Raw genomic sequence first — 26731 nt, forward strand, 5'->3', positions numbered from 1 at the left:
AGGGACCCATTGCAAAATGGCTTCATATTCCCTAGGACAATAGGCTAAAGAAATGTCATTGCTATAGTGGCTTTCCATCTATGTTCCTTCGTTGTTCCTTCACTAGCTTGTATCGAAGATCATGCAAATTTTAGCGATATTTCTACAATATATGGACATCTAGATGTATATAGATATTCAAAATCTTTCATCTGACATTATGGCCCTTGTCCTGGTAAAGGATCAGTTCAATCACTTTGGAGCTTTGTACAACAGCATTTCAATCACTTTGAAGCTTTGTACAACATCACTTCAATCACTTCTTCTATAAAATTGGATATATACAGACATATAAATATATGTAGATATTTGGTCTGACATTACGGTCCTTGGTGTGTCTTGACACTTTCCAAACATAGAGCGTTTTCCTATCGTATTAAGTGCTACCATCATCATAGAGATGTCTCTTCCTCTCTTATTAGCATTATCCAACCACTTTATTTCAAATCTTCAACTCCATGTAATCAAAATCTTTTGTCTCACATTATGGTCCTTGACTTGTCAAAGGAAACTATCTAGTCACATAGTTGAGAAAACATCACTTCAATAACTTTTAAAATATTATAATATTGCATATATATACATATACATATATTATTATATGTATATATAAACATGCAGAATGCATTAAACATTGAAAAAGACTAGATGATGGAGGAACTAAAAAGGGAGAATGCAGAAACTAGACCAATGATGCAGGAGCTGCGAGAGAGCTTCAAGGTAGGAAGGATGGGACAAAGAGCAGCTAGGGTTGAGAAGCTAGGGTCGAGAAGACAATGAGGTAGCTCTCTAGGCCAGGAAGGATGGGACAAAGAGCAACTAGGGTTGAGAAGACAATGAGGCAGCGCTCTAGGCCAAGAAGGATGCAGAGAGCAGCCACGGTGGAGTAAGTTGCAACAACCATTGTGGGGATTGTTAAATTAAAACATTATTGGAAGCTCAAAGAGTAAGCTACAAGAACCTGCAACAAGATTATGATAGGGTTGTGCACGAGCTTGCAATGGCTTTCGAAAGTTTTGAAAACCAGTTCGTCGTTGTGAGAGATTTCCAAACTAGAGTGGAAGTCTTGGAAATGGCCCATGTTTATGTTTTTTAGTAATTTAAGCAGCTTCAAGAGATGCTGAGGGAATCAGATGAAGCTATTGCATGGAGTGAGCAAAGAGTGGAGGAGCTGAAGGAGAACATCCACATCCTTAGGATGAGGTTGAAAGTAATCAAAGCAACTTCATCATGTACAAAGCAAGACTATGGTATTGATAGCTGCAATAGTTAAATCGAACATTGTCTATTCTGCTATGTAATAGGGTCCAAATGTATGGTCTGCCATACCCCCATCATAGATCATTGCATCATCCAATGGCTTGCATGCTACCACCTTGTGCACATTTTTTGCTTTGGGGTGTTTGTGTATGCAATCTTGGTATATATAGAATGTTCTTTTTCATTGCTCAAGTCATGGACAGATCAAATGTTCCTACCTGATATGGCAATCTATCATGAGAAAGGAGATGTTGGAGCTCAATTTGCCATTTGGGAAAAATTTGCAAAAGACAAGGAGCTCAAATTGAAGAAACTGTGAGGAAAAGGAGTTTGAAGGGAGGAACTATCCCCCTTCAGAAAAGGAGCAAGAAGAGGGCCGAGCTTGCAACTAGGAAGCTCAAAGCAAGGAAAGAGGAAGCGACATGAAGGGAGGGGTCGGGCCCCTAAAGGAAGGAACCAGCCCCCTTCAAGAAAACAGCAAGGAGGGCCGAGCCTACAATAATCAAGGAGCTCAAAAAGGTGACTTGCTCAAAGCAATGTGGAACTGGCCTTGTGAAGGAAAGGAGTCTTTGAGATGTAATCTATGTAATCTGTGTGTAATCTATTGAATTATTAATTTTCTCTAGAGTTTACTTGGGCAATGTATCTATTTTAGGATAACACTTTGCAACAATGCAATTCATTCTAGTAGAATAGCATTGGTTGGTTGCAGCTCGGATGTTGGTTGTGCACTAGGATATTAACTACCGCTAGTGCAGGGATGAGCATTTTCCGAGTGAAATCTTCCGAGCGTCTGAGCGAAGTAGAAAAAAAAACCTTCCAACTATGTAAAAATATGGCAAAAATAGATCAGAACAAAACCTAGTTTCACTTAGAAATATGCAAGTATTATAGCAATATCTATTTTATACACAAAAATTTACATGAATCTCTGGGAATGGTAAGAAAATGGGATGGATTTTTAAGAAACCCATGTGTAGAGTAGACTTCTCTATGAAAATTCCCTTATGATCCTTCTTACAACTTTTACTTAATAGGGGGTGACATTTAAAATCCTCTCTCAACCTAGCCTATGAAAGGGTTTATCCAAAGAAACCTCATTGAAGTAAGCCATCAAGGTAGTTTTGCCAACGAAACCTCTTTGAAGTAGGTCTTCCAAGGTAGTTTCACTGGTGAAACTACCATGGATAGCACTTTTAAAAGTGACATAACTTTCACATCCAATGTCCAAATATAGTCATTCAACCACTCAAATTATCAGAAAATCCCATTAGAGGACATCTATGGGGTTATATTTTGAAAAATATTTCATCTTTAGTATTAAATATTACATATATTATATGAGAGTGATATATAAGCCCAAGTTGATACTTTTTTATAGTAATTTAAACTTCCTTAGAAACATTCCATAAATATCTAGTTATCTATGCTATTGAAATACTAGAAAGCTCTTGTCATATTGATATAAATGTGTTTAATAAGTAATTATATATGTATAATATTATCACATTGAGAGTGATTATGAGGGATGTTTCTTAAAGGAATTATTTTTCAACACTTTTTAAAGGTAATGGCAAGGGTACAAAGGATGTCTATGAAGAAGAAAATTTGTGTTATGTAAAATTGAATGAGTGGCAATTCTATATGTTTTTATGATAAAGGGATCTAGTTCTAGTGAAAATAAAAGTGTAAAGACCATGTTTCCTAAAGAAATGTCACATTGAAAGAATGTCAAGGACGACTTATGTTTGTCATAAAGTTGGATGAATGTGAAATTGTTAAAGAGAAAAAGATTGAAAGAGTGACCATCACACTTATGAATAGGGCACTTTATACATCAATCACAAAAGAAAACTCAAAGCATTGCAGTGTACAATCAAAGAAGCACATTTGGTGGTTGGGAGCATTTGAGGTAAGAGTGAACTTTCATTTTTTTAAAATATTGTTGTTTGATTACATTTATTTGATCTAGATGATTCAATAGAGTTTCGTCTTAATTTCAAGTAAAGACAAAGGACCACCAAATCTTGTTTTGGGTGTTTCACCATAAAAAAATAACCAGAAGTCATAAGAAACCAAGTTCAAGGAGGGCAACTTCCTGTTGAAGGCAAGGGTGATTTTCAAGTTGATTGGCATATGGCAGGGGACCTCAATACCCTCAAATGTATGTTCAACATAAGCAAAGGAGGTAATTCAAAATCTCCATGCTTTTACTCCAAGGAGCTAGCCCATGTCATGGATCCTAAATGGTGGAGAAAAGATCCTAATAGAGACAAGATTGATCCTAAATTCAAAGTAGTTCTTGATATTCCTTTGTGCAATGTACATATATGCACATTGCATACTTTATGTAGAATCATTGAAAAGTTTGTCTTTTTATATATTGGATTTTCTTGCAAGCTTCGACCAGAAAAAAGTAGAAAAAAAGCAATTGTTGCATTAGGAAAAGTATTATTGGACATGGGTCTCCATGGAGGAGATGTTCATATCATAACAGACATCAAGAAGTCCTCAAATGGAAAGGATGTTCATATCATATTAAACCATCAATTGGTGGAGTCAAACCAAGAATATTTTTATTAGAACCACAAAGAGAAGGGAAGCTTGGTAGATGACCAAGATATGTCTCTAGGGTGAGATACGGCCTTTGGAAGCATGTGCATAATGCAGTTAAAGATGATATGGCAGATGGTGTTGCTTGAAATGTTAAAGCAAATGTATGGAAATCCTTAAACAAGCTTTTCTAGCTTTGTGACAAAAATACATGGAACAAGAATGATCATCGTGCATTAGAAGAGGGGCTAACAATTTTTGGAAAATCAATGAAAAGGCATGGACAAGCTGCAATATAACACAATACATGGTAAGTTGAATTAATTTGTTTTGTATGCATAGTTTGTACTTTCAAACATGGTTTACAAAATAGTGGCTTAATATTTTCTGTAATTGCATCATATTCTAAATAACCACTTTCCATATTTTGTTAAAAAGTATGGATGCCCTGCAATATGGTCCACACAAGGAATGGAAAAGTCTCATTACACAGCAAGAAATGCTTTTTTTCGACATACACAACATTTTGGAGAAGCACATATGGCAAATAGTCTCAAAGAAGTATTTTCAGCCATTTTTTAGAGATATACTTCAAAGGTTGCAAATCCAAAAAAAGTTTCATTATCAAAAGTTAAACTTGCCTTTAATATGGCACAAAAGAAAAGAAGAAGAAAGATCCCTAATAATTCAATAGCTACATAGAAACACGCAGAGTGGAGGTAGTCAAAGGTCTTTGTGAATCACAAGTGGATTGATAGGGTTGGAAACCTTATGGACATTTATAACAATGAAGCAGAGACTTTGTAATGTTTTCCAAAAAAAATGAGTATAAATTTTGAGATGACTATCTTTTCTTGTAGGTCTTTGTGTCCTTTGTAACTTTTGACAATACAATATACTTGAGTTTACTCTTGTACTTCTTTTACATCGATCTGCTCTCCTTCGATCTGTTTAGCCTCAGAATCTAGTTGAAGCGGCTCTCTAAACCTAATCATCAAATCATGCCAAGTGCTAAAGCGTAAGCAGTGTATGTCAAAAAGTACCCTACCCTTGAGTACTCTTTGCCTGGGCCACAAAAATGTCCAAAGCAGATAATTTCTCAATTAATATAACTTTATCATTCTGGCAATTTACCTGGTACCCACCAAGAAACTTTGACAAACATTTAAAAAACTAGACAAATGTCTCTCTCTCATTACTTAATTGTCTGTGGCATATCAAAATCTTGGTAGACAACATCTTCTTCACGTACTATGCAAGGGAAGACAACTGTCCAAGTCCCCTTTCTCGGCTCCCATTGGAACTTCTCAGAAAACTATCATCTTCAATATAGAGCTACAGTATCAAAAAAGAAGCAATAAGAAATATATACAAGTCATGATAAAAAAGATCTAGCAGAGAAAATAGTGATAGCATACCTTCATATTCTCATCATCCTCCAAAATTTTATAGGTCCAAAGATCAGTGCTTCTTTCCACGCTACTTTGTGTTTTCCTTTGCTCCTTCATCTTTGGCTGAATATCCTTATGCTCCTCCAACTTTTGTGATTTGACCTTATTTAAGGTCTCATCATCCATATCCTCCTCATCCATAGTTTTTTTAAAGCACATTGAGAGCGCCTCCTTGGGATCAAATGTGTCTTCTAGTACGATTAATTCATCGTCTTCAATTCCAACATCCTTATGTTGGAACTTGGGGAGAGAGGAGAGCTTCATCATGGAGGTGAGTGAGAATACATGAGATATTCAAATGGGTGTTCTATTCATTATGAGAGGAAAGTCCCTCTTTTATAGAAATGAAGAGAGGGTGTCCTAAATCAATGGCACCTCTCCTACATCAAAGGAGGTAACTCCTAAATCATAGAAACTCCACAATCATAGGCACCAACCCATGTGGGGGCCTTTGCATTACATCATCACCTATGTCATGGCCTATGGCACTAAGTGTGCCTCTTCTACACACACACGCACACACAACCATATGACTGCTAGTGGATGCACACATGCTCCTAGCAAGCCCTTGATCACACATATTCCAACATACCCCCCCTCAAGGGTTTGCCTCTTCTATGTCAAGGATTCATCTAGTCACATAGTTTCTTATGCCATCTCATGGTGGTCATGCATGCCACTCCATGGTGGTCAAGGATAAATCTATGGCTAGGATCTCATGCTACCAAAGGTGCCCAAGGGTCAAGGTTTACAAAAATGGGATAGAGCAAACACATATCACATGGCCTACATCATATGGTGACTAGAGGTGATTTACAAAACACATGAAATTCTTTTTGGAGTACTACTCCAGGTAGAGAACATCAAAATTTTACCAAGTGATGATAAACAAAAATTCAAAGACAAGTTGCTCAAAAGGCATAGTCTTTATCTTCTACCACAAAATTTGATTCTTCATTTGTTGATGGAGTCTTTCCTTCAGCAAAATTTTCTTTATTTGTTGATGCAGCTCTTCTTCACATGAAATGCTTCATTCTCTTGGGAGTCATTCCTCTCCTCTTCTTAGGCTTGTCTCTTGGAGAGCAGCTGTAGAGAAAACCTTTTTAGGTGGCAATACTCCATAGTATGATTGGGTACTCCACAGAAGGCACATATCTTTTTCTTGGTATTCGCCTGTAACATCAAATGTGAAAATAAAGTAAATATGTTTAGGCAGATTCACAAGGAAATCATATTGATTTTGAATTATCCAATAATTATTAGTCCTCACTCTTGAAAATGTATATTAATCATTATGGAGCCTATCTTTATACTCTTGGATACCAATGTCCAAGGCTTTAAGTAGTTTAGTGATAGGATCAGTGATGTTAGAGAATACATAATTATGAGCATTAGTTAGCCATCTAAAGGAGTTTGTATGTACTTTGTACGTGCCCATAATTTATGGGATAAAGACACTAGTGGGAATGTTAATCTTAAGTGAATGAGAAAAAGAGGAAACTAGATTCACAACTTGATCTTCATCTATAGAGGAAAGAGAAACTTCAAAGGAACTAAGTCATTATAGAGCAGCATTTCTAATGAGGGATTTACGAATGAAGGTAGGGGTCTGAGATGATTTATCAAGACCACAAATGAAAAGGTGGTTAGTGACATAGCTAATTTCATCCATAATATCAAGGTTAAGAAACTATGGTGTTTGATTAAATCTATGTAGAGGGAAGAGATCATTAAGGTCTGTTAAGACAATTTTTCTAATAAAACTAAAGTGTTCTTGATCTCATTAATGCACATCCATTTTCAAAGTTTTGACCATTCCTTGATAACCGGATAGGGGTTAATGGGAACATGAGGGATATGGTTCAGTTTATTTCTCATAAATTCTTGAAGACAAGGATGTCTACATAAGGTAGGATCAGTAGATAATATGTGGGTTCCAAAACTATCAAATTTTTTATAGAAGCCTTGGCCATTGAACTTGTCAATTTTATAAGTAGCCATGAAAGGGTCTTACCTTTTTCAGGCAATGTCTACTCTCTTACAAAATGACTAATCTTGTTGAACAAAGAAATCTCCCTCACTATACAAATGTAGATTGCTAGAGATAAATTCAAAAAAGCCTAATTGCTTAGCATATTCATACCCAGTTGGCTTCTCCCAAGGTTTCTTGGCTAGGGTCTTCTTCACTTTGAACTTTGTCCTTCTTGTAGTCTTCTTCAAGTGCTTAGCATTAGAAGAACCTTCAGAGCCTAGCATTTTGACCTCATTTTGACAAGAGATCAGTCCCAACTGAATTTCAATCTGAGATTGCATTCCCTGATCTGTAATTTAGCATTACTTCAATCCTCAAACATCACTCAGCTAGCATTTACTCTAGCATCCAATTTTCAAAACTGTCAAAAATGCTTTGCAAAAGACTAGTTCAACTTGGAGGGCATAATTCACACAATTGGAAAAGAGTTTAAGAGGGCTTTCTGAGCAAATCTAAAGCATGAATACCAAGGTAGCTTGAACATAGAGCATAGGCAAAATAGTGTGCCTTCTTGTCTGGGAGAGCTGCACCTTCTTTGACTATCTTTTCCTTGATTTCTCCTTGCTCCAGCATGCATTGGCCTTCAAAATTCACCAACAATAGGCTCTAGACATGGACCAACTTGTGCTATAAGGGCTCTAGCAATGGTTGAGTAGATAGACGGAATTGCGGATTTTCTCATCAGACCTTCCTTAGATCACAGCACAGGTGATATACTCCATTTCAGGGGAAATGCTCTGGGCCAAATGATCAGTTCATAGGGTAGAGTCTTCAACTAGGAGGTCTTGGCAAAAGATGCAAGGGATGAGGAGAACAGAGCTAAGCCATTTCTAAAGAGGAAGAAGGAAGGAAGCTCAAAAGGAGGTGATGGAGAAGATGATGAGGTGGCACTACCAAATCTCCAAAGGCTACCAGCTCTGATACCAAATGTAGAAGAGTGTGGGGTAGAAGAGATGCATCATGGCACAAAGAGAGAGAGCACAAGTGAGGCAAAATCCATGTATTAGAATGAAGGAAAGTCCTCCATTATATAGACACAGAGGATGGTGTAGGCACCTCCCCTATATCAGTGGCAATCAGTCCCTACATTAGTGGGATTGGCCTAAATCAAAGGAACCTTCCATGTGGGGGCCTTTGGCTTACATCACCACTTAGGTAGAGAAGTCACCCAAACGTATATAGTGCAACCCAACAAGGTTCGCTAGCGTTTCAGCCCATCTAGTCTGCACAACTAGAGGAAATCCTAAGCATAATAGCTAGATGTAGAAGCGGAAATCAGAGCTATGTAATCTACCTCTCCCATACTCCTACATAATAGTTGTGATGTAGAAGAGGTTATATCTCGCCAGCGAAGTACGACAATGGGAAAACCAAGTATGGGAGGCAAAGCTCGTAAGAAAGAAATGATCTACAGGGGGAGACAGAGTCCATGCATGGGAATAACAATCTAACCGAAAGTTGGCAAGAGTACCTGCAATATATACCAAGCATTTACTATCTGTCACCATGCCAACAAATTGGCTAGAAGCAAACCAAGCCAGCTTTGAGTATAATAGTCAATGAGAGCAGCAAGGGAATTGTAGAGTAGGGGTGTCTAGAGGTTTGTGCATGTCGCCTGAAGTCGTTGTACCGAGTACCCAACGTAGAGGAGGAAGAACAGCAGCGAAGTGCCAGTGCGGTACTCTAGAGTGGCTAAGAAACACTCACTATGGGATTCTAGAGAAGGAATAATGCCAACAAGTTTGGCCTTGTAGATCATCACCTAGAAAAGAAAAGGGAGTACGTGAAGGGAATGGTAGGTAGTCTTGAGTGTAGAGGGTGGCCAAGCAACACACCAAAACATAAAAAGTACAAGGGAGATGCTACGCAGCTACCAGAGAATAGGGAGCCAGGCGAGAGTCATGGAGATAGGAACTTGTGTGCCAAGGTAATGTGAGCAAAGCCAAAACCATGTACGTAAGTGCACATAGCAAAGCAATAGAGCAGCCATCACCGTAAATGTTAGTGCATGTTAGTGCTATGAGAGCGCAAAAGCTAAGCACCAGGAAGACAACAAAAGCATGAGAGGCCAATAGCACAAGATAAAGAGTATAATATACATGTATCATTGCTAATAAAACTAAACAGCAGAAGGCTTCACGTTTGAGACAACACATCGAACAGAAAGAATATCCCGTGCAGTCAGTTGCCAAGTAAGTCCATAGACATTCCCATCTAGTAGCCAATATGGAATCACGTAACACTGATGCAGTCAGCAAGTAAGAGGACTATAGCACAATGAAAATAATAGTACGTAAGATGAAACCATAGCCATGCAGAGGCCCGTACCTAAGAAGTCGCCATTGAGTGACTTGAAACAGGGAAGTGTACTGAAGATATAAGCACTAGGAATCTAGTGGGGGAGGATGTAGGTCGAGCAGCAAACCCTTTAGCAATCAAGAGTAGAACAAGGTAAAGATGCAACAGCAACTCTAACTGCTATAGCACATTAGTCATGAGAAGACTTAGGAAAGTGAGGCTTGCAAGCAAGAGAGAATAGTAAGAGGGTAGGGAAATCCTGCCACGTCATAAGGTGGTGCTTCAATGTAGGGGAGACGAGTAGGCAACCAAGTCATTCCCAATATAGGTAGATCATCACCCAACTCATTAAAACCAAATCTTATCATCATCTAAGTCAAAATTTTATGTGCCCACATTATTCCATCCATACAATGTCAATCTGATAGTGTGTTAAGCAATAGCTAGCTTTGCTATAGCCATGTAGATGAAGTATAAGCTCAAACAAAAAATTCAAGGCATTAGATTATATATAAAGGGAGGGCAAATACAACCTTATTGGAAATACTATCAAGCACACCAAGCAATACAACAACATATGAGTTTACAATATACAATGTAGAATTCTAACGCATAGTCTCCAGAAGGAAAACTTCATAAAATTATTGGATGGATCCTCTACTTGTAGCCTCTCATAACTTTGAGGTGTCCCCAAGGAAAATTTGTAGTATTTGAATAGAATCATGGAAGATTTTCAATACAATTGAGGTCCATCATGAAGGTAGAGAAACCATAATGTTTTTATTGCTCAATTGTGCAAGAGTATCACCCCATAGAGATATTACAATCCACAACCAAATCAAGTAAAGAAAACACACCACTCAACCATAGAAGCTCACTACCCAACATTAGAAAGAAACAATCCAAGCTAAAGCAAAGCAAATGTATTACATTCTCCATGCACAAATCATGTATAAGACATCACTTCTTCTTGTGTCACCTATCTATAGTTCATTCTTCTCCCAAACAAGTAGTACCCTGATAGGACCAATTTTTGACTGCTGCTGATAGGACCAATTCCCTCATATAATGGAAAGTGAGGGAAGCCTTACAAAATACAACCGTGTCACTAACCTTCATACATACAAAGGTCAAATCCATTAGTCTCCTCAATCTTAATGATGATCTTATCTCAAGTATAATAATGGATAAAAAACCAATAAGTGGAAGATAATAAGACTTGCTCTGAATAAAATTCCCTTCATAAATAAAAGGAAGGAATTGAAAGTAGCTTTCAATGGTCGGTTGGGGAAGAATGCTGGCAGATTATGTAGCATATACCAAATGCCATGATCAAACCAAAGTGGCTATGCTTTGTAATCAATCTTTTCTTCTAATCATTTGCATTTTATATATGGTCTTCCCACATTAAAGATATCATTCAAGTATTTGGGAGTCCTCTTTTCTACTTTTGAAAACCGGCTCTTACATCTCCCAAACACTCCTACCAGGGAAGGGCATTTGCCTATAGCAAAGGCTAACATTGGGCAAATTTTGGAGAGGGGATGGTTATGTGTGATGCTAATATTAAAGTTTTGTGCTTGCCTTTTTGCTTCTGTTTTCAGTGTCTTACATGAATCGACTAGGTCTGCTAAAAGTAGCCACATATTTGGTGCAAAAGGTGCCAGTAAATTCATATCATGGAGTTCCCAAACCCTATTGTCATATGCTAATAACTCTACTTCCAACACTCATGGGGGAAGAAGGGATTGGTATATGTGTGTGCGGAACTCTTCTTTGGCATCACTGCTGCTGATAAGTTGATCTAAGAAAATTGTTTCCTAGAGATCTTCTAAAATCCCTTCTAGATCCCAAAATTATGGTGTGCAGTATTGGAGGAAGATCCTTCTAGTAGGGAGAAGCATTTGAACCCCAAACTTTCTTGGTACAATGGCCCTGTTGGTGGAGGGAGGTTCGAATATATAAAGAGGTTCCTCATAGTATCATGATATTTCTCAGCAAATTCCACTAGCGCAACGTTATCCTCCTCCATTAATTGATCCAAGGACATTGACAATTGATTGATAACTTCCAAAATTTTCTCTTTATTTCCCTTGCCAATAACTAGAATTTTGCGCCAATCATTGATGGACAGTTGCATAACCATTAACTTATTGGATTCATGGTGTTCCTTGATTTCTTGCATGTCTAGGGCAATGATTCTGTCATGGACTCTCTTATTCAGCATAGTCATTATGGCCTGGCATCCAAGTGATGGAGCAGGCAGTGGATCCATATATTCGAGGGTCATCAGACTTTTGTGCCGCAAGGAGGCCTATTAACCAATGTCAAGCACAACCATAAGTCATGAGATTTTTCTTATCTCACAATGGTTAGGCTAGTGTGTGTTCAACCTACATTGCAACTATTTTTCTAATCATTCCTGTAAACTTATCTTTGAAACAATTTAGAATCCTTTACTTATCCATCTCTATATACCCTCAAATAATTTCATGCAAAGTTATTTCATCAATTTTAATCCACCCTTCATATTTCCAATAGTTACTCTTTTATTTTCTGTAATTCTTATCTGAAATTCATCTCCCATTTTCCTTATTCATCCCAGTAATGACCATTCTAGATGTATCTATCAAAACCATAGTAATCTTATCACTGCAAAATTCAAAATATTAGTGGAATAAGTATCCATATATTAGTTTGCATTGGAGTATACGATGTCCCAATCTTGTGAGATTATTCTCTCATATTCAAAACTTCCAAGCCACCAGTTCTTGGATTAGATAATTGGGTCAAAGGATAAAGCTATCTTCTAAACAGTCTCAGTTGCAGTTACATCAAAATTGAAATGGATATGGTATACCCATAAACAATATTGTCTGATAGCCAAAATCTCAATGCTATACCCAATAGTTTTATAAAAAAAGGAAACCACTAAATTTCTAGTAGATTTTTGAAGTGGTGCTCCAATCTTCCAGTGGTAAATAGTGTGCCAATGTTATCAAATTCATTCAGCTGTAAATCTGGTTGAGAAACATATCAGCTCACCTGCATCCATCCACAAAAAGGGTAAGTTAGGACTAGGACCTTTTAATGTGGGGCTATAGGCCTCCATGCTGACATGTAGTTGCTATCCATGTCACCCAACTTGATTTGCATTAATTTTCATCATGGCACATAAATTCCAAAAATATTCAATAGATGTTACACAATTCCTAAATGGCAGTAAAGATATTTTATAAATGATAGTAAAAATCTTCAGCAAAATAGCAATATAAACTCTTAGTAACCAAGATTATAAACCATACTGATCTCTGCATAGTCATATGATGATACTCAATAATTGGTATTAGTCATCCTAATCAAACAGATATCTCTTTCTTTTGTACACTCTCTCCCTCTCCCTCTCCCTCTCCCCCTCCCTCTCCCTCTCCCTCCCCCTCCCCATGTCCCTCCACATCTAATTCTCTCTTTCCTTCATGATTGTCTTATATTGAAAAAACCTATACACAAGAATGTGTGAGAGAGAGAGAGTAGCATGACACACACCATGAGAGAGACAGAGAGAGACCTTTCTCTTCCATTGTGGGGTGGGAACTCGTGAAAGTCACTAGCGTGGAAACTTGACAGTGGTGGTGGCATGACAGATGTGACTCTCTTGAGGAAAGCAAACAAGAAAGATGAGGATTGTTGGGGAGGACATGATGACCTTTCGCACTACTTTTGAGATGTATTTATACCACACGTGTGATTATTAATCACAATTTAATAGATGCAAAAACCTTTGAGCAGTTACTATTTATATCGAATGACTCCCTAATTAGCCTTAATAGCCATATAACTCACAAAATCTGCCTCCCAATATCCATTCGCTCAAGGAGCTCCATCTGTCATGATACCTATTTGCCACCTACGTCGCTCCCATCCATCTGTTTGCTTCTAGGTTCTCTCTCTCTCTCTCTCTCTCTCTCTCTCTCTCTCTCTCTCTCTCTCTCTCTCTCTCTCTCTCTCTCTCTCTCTCTCTCTCTCTCTCTCTCTATCTCTATCTCTCTATCTATCTCTAGCTCTATCTCTATCTCTATCTCTATCTCTATCTCTATCTCTATCTCTATCTCTATCTCTATCTCTATCTCTATCTCTATCTCTATCTTTATCTCTCTATCTATCTATCTATCTATCTCTATTCAAACAGGAGCAGGTTATCGGGGGGAGGAGGGAATGGAAGGAGAAAGAGGAGGGGGAGGAGAACAGGAAGAGGAAGAGGAGCGAGAGGGAGGTGAGGGGGAGGTGAATGCTAGGAGTGGAGAAATGGCAGAGAGTAATTTGCAGGAGAGATGTCTAGAGGATCTTGAAAAGCAAGGGAGGCAGGAGGAATCTATTTTGGGCAATGCTTGTAATATCCACTCTAGTAGCAACACGGAATATGGAGAAGGAGCTACAAGCTTTGTACAAGTAAGAGCTCACAAGGGACTCGCTCTTTAAGAGTGAAGAAGATGAAGAAGATTGATTGTATAAGAGCACAAGGGGCACACCCTTTGGCTTTCAGACTATGTGTGTTTAAACAATTGAGGTGAAATAGAGCTTGAAAGAGAGAGACACAGAGAGAGAGAGAGAGAGAGAGAGAGAGAGAGAGTAACATGTGTACAAAAAAAAGCAATTAGGAGGGTTGGGGAATTCCCAACCATCCTAATTACTTTCTTTTGTACACTCTATATGGTGTGTACACACACGTGACACACACACATAGAGAACACAAATATATATATATATAGAGAGAGAGAGAGACAGAGACAAAGATAGAAATAGAGAGACAGAGGGAGGAAGAGAGGGAGAGAGAGAGAGAGAGAGAGAGAGAAAGAGAGAGAGAGACACATAAAGAGAGACAAAGAGACATGAGAGAGAGATATACAAAAGAAAGCGATCAAGAGGGTTGGGAAATTCCAAACCCTCCATATCGCTTTCTTTTGTACACTCTATATGTTGTGTAGAGAGAGAGAGAGAGAGAGAGAGAGAGAGAGAGAGAGAGAGAGAACTGAGAGATAGACAAACAGATAGAGGGAGAACACTGTGAGACAAACACAAAGACACACACACACACACAGAGAGAGAATAGAGAGAGAGAGAGAGAGGGAGAGAGAGAAAGAACAAAGAGAACAAAAAGAGAGAGACAAAGAGAGAGAGAGAGAGAGAGAGAGAGAGAGAGACAAAGACAGAGAGAGAGAGAGAGGGAGGGAGGGAGGGAGGGAGGGAGGGAGGGAGTTTTTATGTGCTACCTTCTTAGAATGCATGTTGCATAAGAGTTGCTTAGAACTGTCAATTAAAGGACCTTTTGGGCCAGCTTTTGGTCTATCCATCGCCTTTATATGCCCCTTTTTTGCCTTGATTGGCCCTAGCCTTGCGGTACATGAGCTAGCCCCTAGAGGACCCTATAGATATTCTCCGACTTGCCCATGGAGAGCTTTCACTTGCCCATGGAGAGCTTTAAAGTTGCACATGTAGAACTAAGAGACAAACACACACACACACGTGCCTAAATACACTCAAACCTTCTGTAAACACTATATTAGGGAATTTGGGAATTTTCATATATTTTGGGAATTCCCAACATGGTTAATATTTGGCCATATGGTCAAATCTTAATCCAATCATTGGTAGTGTAATCCACCCTAAACATTGTATTAGGGAGTCCTCCCAAGCCCCACTTTAAAATAAGGGGTCAAGATATGGCCACATGGTTAAATCTTAACCCATAATTTGAAAGTGGGACTTGGGCGATTCCCAAATTCTCTAATATAGTGTTCTGTAAGGATAAGTTTTGCAAATGTAGAGCCAATGAGATAGTTTACCCTAATAGAAGATTATCGCAAAGATAGAGCAGGACAAGTTATAGACATAGTTATCCTTGCCGAACTCAAGTAGGTTTTTATTTTTATATATCAATTTAGACAACCACTTATTTTGAACACTATTCTGAATTCCTCTGTTGATCTATAGCTTACTCAAAAAAAAGTTACATGAGGAGATTCAAGGTATGGTACATATCGTGAACCCAGCTATCTCTTTCAAAATGAGGGATCTCAGGGGGCTAGTGGACTAGCTTGCGAAGTGGTTCACATATTGCAATTTCGAATCTTTGACCCTAATTGTCATCCCTTACCATTCAGAGTAAGTGATTAGTAAGCACATTGCATAAGGAGCTAGATTGTTATTTTCAATCCACAAATTCTAATCTTTATAGCAATTGTCAAATGAAGTCGACATTGGAGTTTAGCTATATTACATCTACCATCAAAAGGATGCTTCTGCTTCAATTCAATTACACATACTCATCAAGAGATATATCTGTAAGTGAACTTGCATTGCCTTAAATAAGTATCTCAATTTTTAAACTAACAAATGATTTATTTTGTAGAAAGTTGTTCACACTCATATATGCTTGCAACTTATAGGTGTCTGAAGAGAGTATCTTTTGCAATCGATTTCTACAAAAAAAAATCATCTAAGTTGGTTGCAATGGAACCGCTACACTTGGACGTAAGACATAAAATCCTTTGCCCTCTCAATACTTTTTTAAAATTAATTAAAATAGTTTTAGGCTTACAAGCGACTGGATGGTTCACAGACACCACAACAATACAATGCCCACTCTTGTGGATGGAGGGTCCTTATAAACACCAAGTACATTTTTTAGGCTTATTTGTTAGAGGATACACTGGGTCCCATAAGTACCATTATTGATGCATTTAAAATTTATACATAACATTAATCTTAACCCTGAATTGGAAACTAAAGTTTTGTTTGTGTTTCTGCAGATGACAGAAGAAAGCTATGATGATCAATTTTTAACCTTCAGAGCTAGGATGATCATAGATCTCCTTCAATATGCCTCCTCATTACCACGATAGAAAAGCAGGGAGAAGGAAAGCTCTAAGAAATTAGATCGAGGACAAAGATCAAAATTGATGGAGGACCTCACTCGAGAGCAGGATGAGGACCCTCTGATAGGACTAAAGGACCCTAAGGCCCAACCTTAGATGCCTCCACCATCCACTGAACTTCCTCCTCTAACTACTAAACTTGGGCAGAAGGACCCTCATCTAGTCCCTCAAACTACTGAGCCTAGACTTGAGGATCGTGAGCCCCTTCCCCATCCATTTACTGAGCTTGAACCTGAGAATCCTTTAACTACTTCAGAGCCTCCTATGTGAGTTGAGGCACATTGTACTCTTGGAATTTTGTAATGTATAATGACATCTAATAAAATTTATCTATATATGAGACTCTGGTTTGTAATCCACAAAGAGAGAGAGAGAGAGAGTTGACTCATGAATATAGATGTATCTATTACAAACTTTTAACCACAAATTGTTACAATACTAGAGAAAGTGATTCTCCATTATTGTTTGTAAATGATAAAAAATATAGTTACAATGCTAATTATGGCTGTAACTTTAGAGCCAAAACTATTGTAGAGCTTCTCTAACTCCAACAATATTGTAGAGCGTAGAAAGGTTCAACTACTAGGACAAAAGCTATTCTGGGAGAGATGCTAGATCAAAACATGGAAGAGAAGTTGGTGGATGAGGAAAAGGCACAACAGAAGCTCCTTGATCAATCTTCTTCATAGGATCATCCTAGGCATTGGATGCCGACCCTTCATACGATCCACCATCTCCTTAACAATAGCAATTGTCTGAGAATCATCCATTTGTTTGACATTATAATGTATAATTTTTATCTATTGCATCACAATTATATATTGTTATTAACAAAATGGTTAACAATATGCCACCACTGGTTAAGTGATGTGATTTGATGGGACAATGGCAAGTTCGTAGAGCCAGGATCTTGTCTTGGAGCTAGATGGGCCCAAGAGGATGGTAAAAGAATGAGAAGGGAGAGTGATATAAAGAGATAAGGGTTGGCCCTCTCTTCAAAAGGTGGCTTGTATAAAAGGCTAAATGGTTGACTTTGGTCTTCATTGTTGTTTGCACAAGTTTGAATACAAGCTCCCTCTTCTCTTCCAAGAGAGTGTTTTGGGTGTCCTCTTATTTCCATTGTAGAGCCTTTATAGTTGTCACTCTATCCCCCTTCCCTCCCTTCTCCTTCTTCCCTTCCTCCTCCTCCCTTCTCCCTCCTCTTCCTCTCCCCTCCCCTCTTCCCCTTCCCTCTTTCTCATGTGAAACCACATTGCAACAATCCAGAGGCCACTTGAGTGACACTTGCGGATGGCTCGTGCTATGCATTGCTCCCACAAGCAGAGCCGGCGGAGGAAGCTCCGTCGGCATATCTTCAACTACCCCACGACACGTGAGTCACCACTAAGACCACACCACATTTTTGGCACCGCTGCCAAGGAATGGAGGTATGTTTTTGCATTTGCACTTGTCTTCCTTCAATATCTACCCATTGCACAAGGAGATTGTTAGTGGAGTTGTAGCAAAGGAAAGAGGGAGCAAGTGAGAGGTTTGGACGGAAAAGTAGAAAAACTATTTTTTTTGTTGGAAAATCATTTTGGAGGATTTGAAGCTTGTTTTCAATGTTTTTTAGTGTTTTAAGTTGGAACCAATCTCGCCGATCGGTGCCAAATCTTATTCCGCCAACCGGTTCCAAACCGTGTCCCACCTATCAAACTTGCATTGACTGGTGCCATAACCGTATCCTGCCGATCAAACTTGCATTGAGCGGTGTCGTAATCATATCCCACCAGTCAAACTTGCATTGACCGATGTCATAACCATATCCCACTGGTCAAAGTTGCGCTGACCGGTGCCATAATCGTATCCCATCAGTCAAACTTGCGTTGACCCAATGCCATAAAGTTATCCCGTCGGTTGTTGCCTTAACTCTATCCCATCGAACTGACATATGTCAGTATCTAACCCTCCGCCTGAATTAATTACTGTCAATCAGCTATCCCACCAATCAAACTTGAGTTGATTCGATGCCATAAGGCTATCTCACTAGTCAAACTTAAGTTGACCTAGTGTCATAACCATATACCGCTGGTCGTTTACCATAGCTCTATCCCATCGACCGTCGCTTTAACTTTATCCTACTAATTGTGGCCATAGCCCTATCCCACAGGTCTATCAAAGAATGTAAGATCATGCTAAACCTAGTGCAACTTATTGAGCAGAAGATTACGGAGGCTCAAAGCATAGAAGAAACTCCATGAAAGAGATGATGAGCAACTATGAATCAATCCATTCCAAATCTATGCTTTTGCAATACAAGAGATAGGCTTCTTATAGAGAGAGCCCTTAGAATAGTCAACACTTGTGTGATCCTCTCATCCACATCTCTCCTTGTGGATATTGTCAATCCACATCTCCACATCATGTAGTCCACATCATAGGATGGCTACTTTAATTCTTTCCTATACCATACCTTAGCCTCTAACTATGTGCTCATGGCACCACAACTCTCAACACCTCCCCTTGGTGCCATGATCCTTTGGCTACTGCAAGGTGGTCAGATGTGAGTTACAAATCCATCACTTCCCCTTAGTGCATGCATTGCTACTTAAGGTGGTCAAGTGTGGTTTACATGTCAATACCTCCCCTAGGTGCTTTCATAGCTACTCTCAAGTGGTCAGGCTTGATTTACAAACATATGGGCTGAAGATGGATTTTACTTTTCAATGCTTCATGTCAATGGCGTTCACTTCTCCGCTTGACGTAGCTTGATGCATGATGCTTTGTTCTTCCATGTGCCTTAATGCTTTCTATGTGGATGCCATGCACTGTGCTATGGTCATCTCATGCAGTTGTGCTTTTGGCATGCTTATTGCATTCATGCGTTGCTTTTCCATTTGTTGCAAAGGTCTTACCATGAGCTTTATTTTGCTTCAATGGCAGTGTCTAATTGCTAACAATGATTCTAACTTAACAGGCACGTAGAGCTTGAAAACACAATCACTTTTCCTTTTCGGAGCGTGTGCAAATACTTCCTAGATTGGAAGTTACGGCTTGTCAAAGTTTCTATGAAGAAGAGGGCTTTTGATGATGTGTCCACTATACACAGAAAAGCTTAAAGAAGAGGCTAGACTGGAGGGGAGAGGAATAAATCTTTGGAAAGATGAACTGCTTGTTACTGATGAAAATGAGAAGGTACGATCTTGTTACTTCAAATCAAATACTTTGTCTTCTGCTTAAACATTTTGTAGGTTGTGTATTGTCTCACTCCAATCTTTTGATATGTGGCAGCTACAAATTGAGGATGACACATTCCTCCAAAGAACAAGTGGAAGCAAGCTGGTTGGGTTTGGCAAACTGTTAAGCCTAGCTCATTATATTCATGATCTAGGCAGTGCTAAGATCTTGATTTACCATAGGCAGTTGAGCAACAATGGAGAAGCCATTGTTTACTTCTTAAAATGTTTGTCCAGGGTTTGAGGTGGACATGATCTTTCATGGCAAAAGGAAAAGATCATTTTGATAGAGAGGTTGTCTGCCAGAGATATATTTGGGGATTATGTGAATAAGCAGGCCTCCAGGGCCTCTTAATTTTTGTCTTACACTTCTTATGCATTAGCATGTGGTGTTAAGGAGCCCAAATGTCTGGAGGGCTATGGAAAACACAAGCTCATAAGGTTTCGAGAGCCACCCATGATTGCATCAGGTGACACAATCCAAGAAGAAGAACACGTGGAGATAGCTGAAGAAAAGGATACCCCTCCCAGACAAGCAATAGAGGCAAGCATTGATAAACAGACAGTCGACATCAAGCCAATAAGGAAGAAAAAGAGTCGAATCAAGATCAAAAAGAGAGTTCCGATCGACAGGCCCTAGGAGAAATAGGATTTAGTCATCAAATATAGCACAAACATTATATTGAAGTTGAACTGATTTGTACAAAGTCTTTGATGTCTAGTATGATCTTGTATAAATGAACAATAAGTTGAAGATGAACTGATTTGTACAAAGTCCTTGGGATAGATAGAGTGGTGTCATTAAATATTAAACAAACAATATATTGAAATTGTGAACAATTGTATTACATTTAGATCACATGTTTCACAAAAGAAATACTGTTGATGGAGTCTCAAATCATATAGGCATAACACCAAGAGTCACTTGTTCCACAAAAAAAAATTCTATTGATTGAGTTTGAAAACATGTGGACATAACACCAATAAGTTACAAACTGCTATTCATGTTTACTTGTCTATTTATGGTTTCTAAATATCTTCGATTCCCTCCATTGTCTATGTCTCTCTGCTGCCATTGAATTGTCTAGAGTTTGTCTTCGTCTTTGCTTTTGGGCTAGAAGAAAAGCAAGCTTGACTTTGGAGCTAGCAACTTTTCTTTTAGCATGCAGCCTCTGTAGTATGCCTCGGTAAAACCATTGGAAGACTTCCTTCAGGCTATTTGCCTTTTGACTCCCTCCATAGTGTTGTGTGTGTCTGAAAAATGCATTACGTGCCATGTAGTGAGACTTCTCCATGCCTTGGGTAGACCAAATTGTTGGGCATCCATACTTTTTGACAAAATAGGAAAGGTGGTTGTAGATGATATGTTGTAAGACATAAGAATGCATAGTAAGTAATAAAAAAAAAGAGGATCACACTTAAGTAAAAGAAGAAGACAGAACCTTACCATGTAGTGAGTTATATTGCAGGCTGTTCATGCGTCTTTCATTGACTTCCCAAAATGTTTAATTGCCTCTTCAAAGTTGTTGTAATCACTCTTTGTCCATGTTACTTTGTCACAGAACATGAAGAATTGATCAAGAGACCTCCACACCTCTGCCTTCACATTTCATGCTTCCCCATCTGCCTCATGATCTTTCACGGCATTATGGACTTGCTTCCACAATCCATAATTAATATTTGAAACTATTCTACCTTGCCTTACTTGCTTACTGTGTTTGGGTCGAGACAAGAATCTTCTTGCCTTAACACCACCAATAGAGGGCTTGATTGGTACCTCCTTGCCAGTGGTAGACTTTTTAAAATCCTTTGTGATTTGAACATCTCCTCCATGCAGACCTATATCGGATAACACTTTTTCCAATGCTTGAAGAGCATCCTTTCTATTTTTTTCGGGATGGAGTTTCCAAGCAAATGTAATATACAAAAATACCAATTTCTCAATAATTCGACATAGACTATGCAATGTGCAGATGTGAACATTACATAGTGGAATGTCTAGAATGGCCTTGAAGTCAGGGTCAACTTCATTACTATTAGGTGCTCTCTTCCACCATTTGGAATCCATTACTTGAGCTGATTCTTTGTAGTAAAGAAAAGGAGACTTTGAGTTGCCTCCTTTACTAACGTTATACATGCACTTAAGTGTTTTAAGATCCCCTGCCATGTGCCACTCTACTTGAAAATCACCTTTTCCTGCAACATGGAGATTCTCTCCTTGCACTTGTCTTTTGATTATTCTTGGTATTTCCGTGTGGTGAAACACCCAATCTAGTGTTTCATGGTCTTCTGTCTTCACCTGCCAGATTATAGAAAACAAAAGTCTTACTATAACAGATTTGAAAACAATGACCAAAATCAAGTACGAAACAAAAAATGATCATACCTGGAATGAGCCTAACCACCATATGTGTTTCTCCGACTGCACACTAAAATACTTCGAACTCGCTTCAGTCAATGATGTATCAAGTGCTCCATTCATCAATGTAATAGTAACCCTTTCCATTTTCTTTCCTTTACAACCTCACACTCATCCAGTTTGATAACAAATTTCAAAATTCCTTTGCACTCCTCAAATGTTATTCCATAAAACTCGACCATTCTTCTTTGAAGTTGTTGTAGATCTAAAAATATATTGTTCTAAGGGTCATACACAGTGGTTCCTTTACCACCATGAAATATTTCTTCAATATGGATATATTGCCCAATAAACTCATCTATACTTTCATTCAAATGACCTTTTATCCTCCACACGGTTGCTGGATTTGGCAGTAAAACTCGTTTAATCCTTTGATCTTTCAAAGTTGAGGATATCGCATGGAAAATCGAACTATATCCCTTCCTGCTAACTCCACTAACATCAAGATCCTCTCATATTGTAGTGCCATCAACTTGATTATTGGATACAAAGTCCTCTACAACATTGCGTTTGACTATTTTGTATTTTTTTTCCTCAATCAAACCTTTTGCTACACCACAAGAAAGCAATCCTTTCATTTGTTTAACAGGAAGAAGGTTCGGATCCATATTTTCTTTTACAGGCTCCAATAATTTCCTATAGTAGCAACACAATATGCCTATATCATTCAACACCTCCATGCTTGTTTTACGGTAATGGACGAAATAGATATAGTCATTTGAGAGCCTTTTTGAGTATACAAAATGATAAATTTCAATCTAACCTTGCTTCCTGAATTCTTTGCATGCATCCACTAGTCCTAGCCTTCAAATTTGCAATGTTTTTAATCTTCCTACTATGTAGTCTGTCTCCAAGCATGGTTCTCTTCTTTCTTGCTCTTGTCAACTCTTTTTTACTCTTTGAATGCTCCTCAATTTCATTCTGAAACTGCTGCTCCAATTTTGCACGAATGGCTATCTCCTGCATCCTGGCCCCCTTTTCTTATAGGTACATCATTTTATACGTTTCTACAAATGCAGACTGCGCTGAAATATAACCAAGAAGTCCATTTTTTCCATCATCAGCAAACCTCAGTAATGTGGTGGGATTGACAAAAGGAGGTGTAGAGTTTTTTACTTGACATTTTGGATATATGCTTCCATCGCACCATAAGTCAATATGTTGAAGCCCTTCTCTTCTCATATTTTCTCGTAGTTGAGCATTCAGCACTGTATCCTTTCGTCTTTTTTATGCTGGAGCATATTGTTCTTCTAAGTCGATGTGAAGATGGTGTAATCGCTTCTTCTGAGATAGTGACTCACTAGTATCGGTCATTTTTTGTGCTTCTAAGGTTGCGAAGTTTGCTTGTCAATCTCATAGTCGTTTTGTAACATGAATCGTGGAAGTGTGGCAGTATTCATGTAAATATTTTGAAAACTTGCAATCACTAAGTTCAGTGGTGGATTCTTTATGAAAGGTCTGCACACGTCGGCAACAGAGATGTGGAATCTTCGGGAAACAAAAAAAAAACTAAGGAGATATTTAATGCAAAATCGTGTTAGTTAGACAAAAGATTATCTTATTCCTTTCTGAACTGACAGTTCTGTAGTCCTTACTGATAGTTCTGAGCCACGTTTCCATATTTTACTATTTTTGAGGTCTTTTAGGAGAGAAATAAATAAAAAAATAGTGAATTTCTTACAGGGCCCCAAAATGAGCTCCCTTTTTCCCTAATGTGTAGTTTAGCATAAATTCCAATGGCACGGATGCAGGCTACTGCCAGGAAGATGGACAGGGGTCCCTCGATAGCAAAATTGGCAACATCTAGAGGACAGGATTCACATCCAAGAAAAGGGAAGCCAATGCATCTTCTCGAACAAGCAAAAAAGAGAAGATTTACATAGAAGGTCAATACTTTAATGGAGATAAGAAGGGCCCAAAAAGTCATGGGACTGTGCATTACCAAGACTCCTTTTCAAAGGCTTGTTAGGGAAGTTTTTGATGATATGAACTTTATAGGCCTTGGATAATGGTGGCAAAGAACATCTATTTGGGCATTGCAGGTAGTTGTCGAGGACTTTTTCCATAGAGTTTTTCATGGATACATTTCTTCTTACAGCCCATAGCCATAGGGTGACAATCATGGAAAAAGATATCGCCACTTAAAAGATGGTGAGATGGAGATACAACAAACTCCTGAAGGCTACAGATATGATAGACATGAAAATGAGAGGCATTTTGCTTATACCACTTGCTAGAATGCCAAAACAAGATGAGGTGGCTATAGAGGAAGTCACTCAAGTGACTCATGGAATAAAAACAAGAGTAAAAATAGCCTTCGAGGAGGTGCAGAGGAATAAATATAAGGAAACCAAGCATCTTGATACCTCATCCACTAATCTAGATACTGCAAAGCTAGAGCTACATGTTCTTGAGGGTCTACATACACTGGGACCTGCTGTAAGGATAAGTTTTGCAGATGTAGAGTCAATCAAGGAGTTTATCCTAACAGAAGATTGTCTCAAAGCAATCAAAGACAGAGCAGGACAAGTTACTCATATAGTTATCCTTGCAGGACTTAGGTAGGTTTTTCTTTTTGTATATAGATTTAGACAACCACTTATTTTGAACACTATTCTAAATTCCTCTGTTGATTTGTAGCTTACTCAAAAAAAAGTTACATGAGGAGATTCAAGGTATGGTTCATATTGTGGACCCAGCTATCTCCTTTAAAATAAGGGATCCCAGGGAGCCAGTGGACAAGCTTGCGAAGTGGTCCACATATTGCAATTTTGAATCTGTGAACCTAATTATCATCCCTTACCATTCAGAGTAAGTGATTAGTAAGTACATTGCATAAGGAGCTAGATTGTTATTTTCAATCCACAAATGCTAATCGTTATCACATTTGTCAAATGAAGTCGACATTGGAGCTTAGCTTGTATCCATCTGCCATCAAAAGGATGCTTTTGCTTCAATTCAGTTACATATACTCATCCAGAGAACAATCTATAAGTGAATTTTTGAATGCATAAAATAAGTATCGTAATTTTTTAAAATAACAAAGTATTTATTTTGTAGAAAGTTGTTCACACTCACATATGCAACTTGCAGTGGTCTGAAGAGTATCTTTTGCACTCGATTTTTGCAAAAAAAAAAATTGAAGTTGGGAGCAATTGAACCGCTGCATTTGGACATAAGACATCAAATCCTTTGTTCTCTCAGTACTTTTTTAAAATTAATTAGAATAATTTTATGCTTACAAGCGACTGGATGGTTCACAGACACCACAACAATACGATGCCCACTCTTATGGATGGAGGGTCCTTATAAATAGCAAGTACATTTTGGAGGCTTTTTTGTCGGAGATACAGTGGAGGCAAGTACATTATTGATGCATTTAAAATTTATACATAACATAATATAACATAGAACTTGAAACTAAAGTTTTGTTTGCATTTCTACAGATGATAGAACAAAGCTATGATGATCAATTTGTGTTAAACTTCGAAGCTAGGATGATCATAGATCTCCTTAAATATGCATCCTCGTTACCACAAGAGAAAAGCACCGAGGAGGAAAGCTCTAAGAAATTAAATGAGGGACAGAGCTCAAAAGTGATGGAAGACCTCACTCCAGAGCAGGATGAGGATCCTTTGATAGGACTAAAGGACTGTGAGGCCCAACCTTGGATGCCTCCATGATCCATTGAACTTGGATATTAACTTGGACATGAGGCCCCTCCTCCAACCCCTCAAACTACTGAGCCTGGACCTAAGGATCGTGAACCCCTTCCCCATCCATTTACTGATGTTGGACCTGATAATCCTTTACAAACTTTGGAGCCTCCTAGTTGAGTTGAGGCAATTTGTACTCTTGCAAGTTTGTAATGCATAATGACATTTAATGAAATTCATCTATATTCGAGACTCTAGTTTGTAATCCATAGAGAAAGAGTGAGAGCACGAGAGAGAGAGTGTGAGAGATAGATAGATAGATAGATAGATAGAGAGAGAGAGAGAGAGAGAGAGAGAGAGAGAGAGAGAGAGAGAGAGACTTGACTCATGAATATGGATATATGTATTCCAAACTTTGAATGAAAAAGTGTTACAAGAGCAAAGAAACCGATTCTCCGTTGTTTTTTGTAAATAATAAAAAATATAGTTACAATGCTGATTATTGCTGTAACTTGAGAGCCAAAACTATAGTAGAAGTTAGAACTTCTTGATTCTAATAATATGAGCCTAGAAAGGTTCAAGTACTAGAGCAAAGGCGAGATCAAAACTTGGAAGAGAAGGTGGTGTACGAGGAAAAGGCCCAACAGAAGCTCCTTGGTCAACCTTCTTCATAGGATCATCCACTACTACTTGAATGGCTATATAGTACTTGGGTATATGAATGCCTTCCTTGCCTAGTAAAAGTGTGGTATAGGGACCACATTGTTCATTATGAATTGTATCCATCAATGGAAGATGATGGAGGCCTGCATTGTAGACCTTAGGCCACATTTTACATGTGACTTGGAGGAGGATTTGGATAGTGAAAGGAGT

The sequence above is a fragment of the Dipteris shenzhenensis genome, chromosome 1 (genome assembly GCF_047967505.1).
Source record: "Dipteris shenzhenensis isolate YYH24624 ecotype China chromosome 1, Dip_SZ_1.0, whole genome shotgun sequence".
Lineage (NCBI taxonomy): Eukaryota > Viridiplantae > Streptophyta > Polypodiopsida > Gleicheniales > Dipteridaceae > Dipteris > Dipteris shenzhenensis.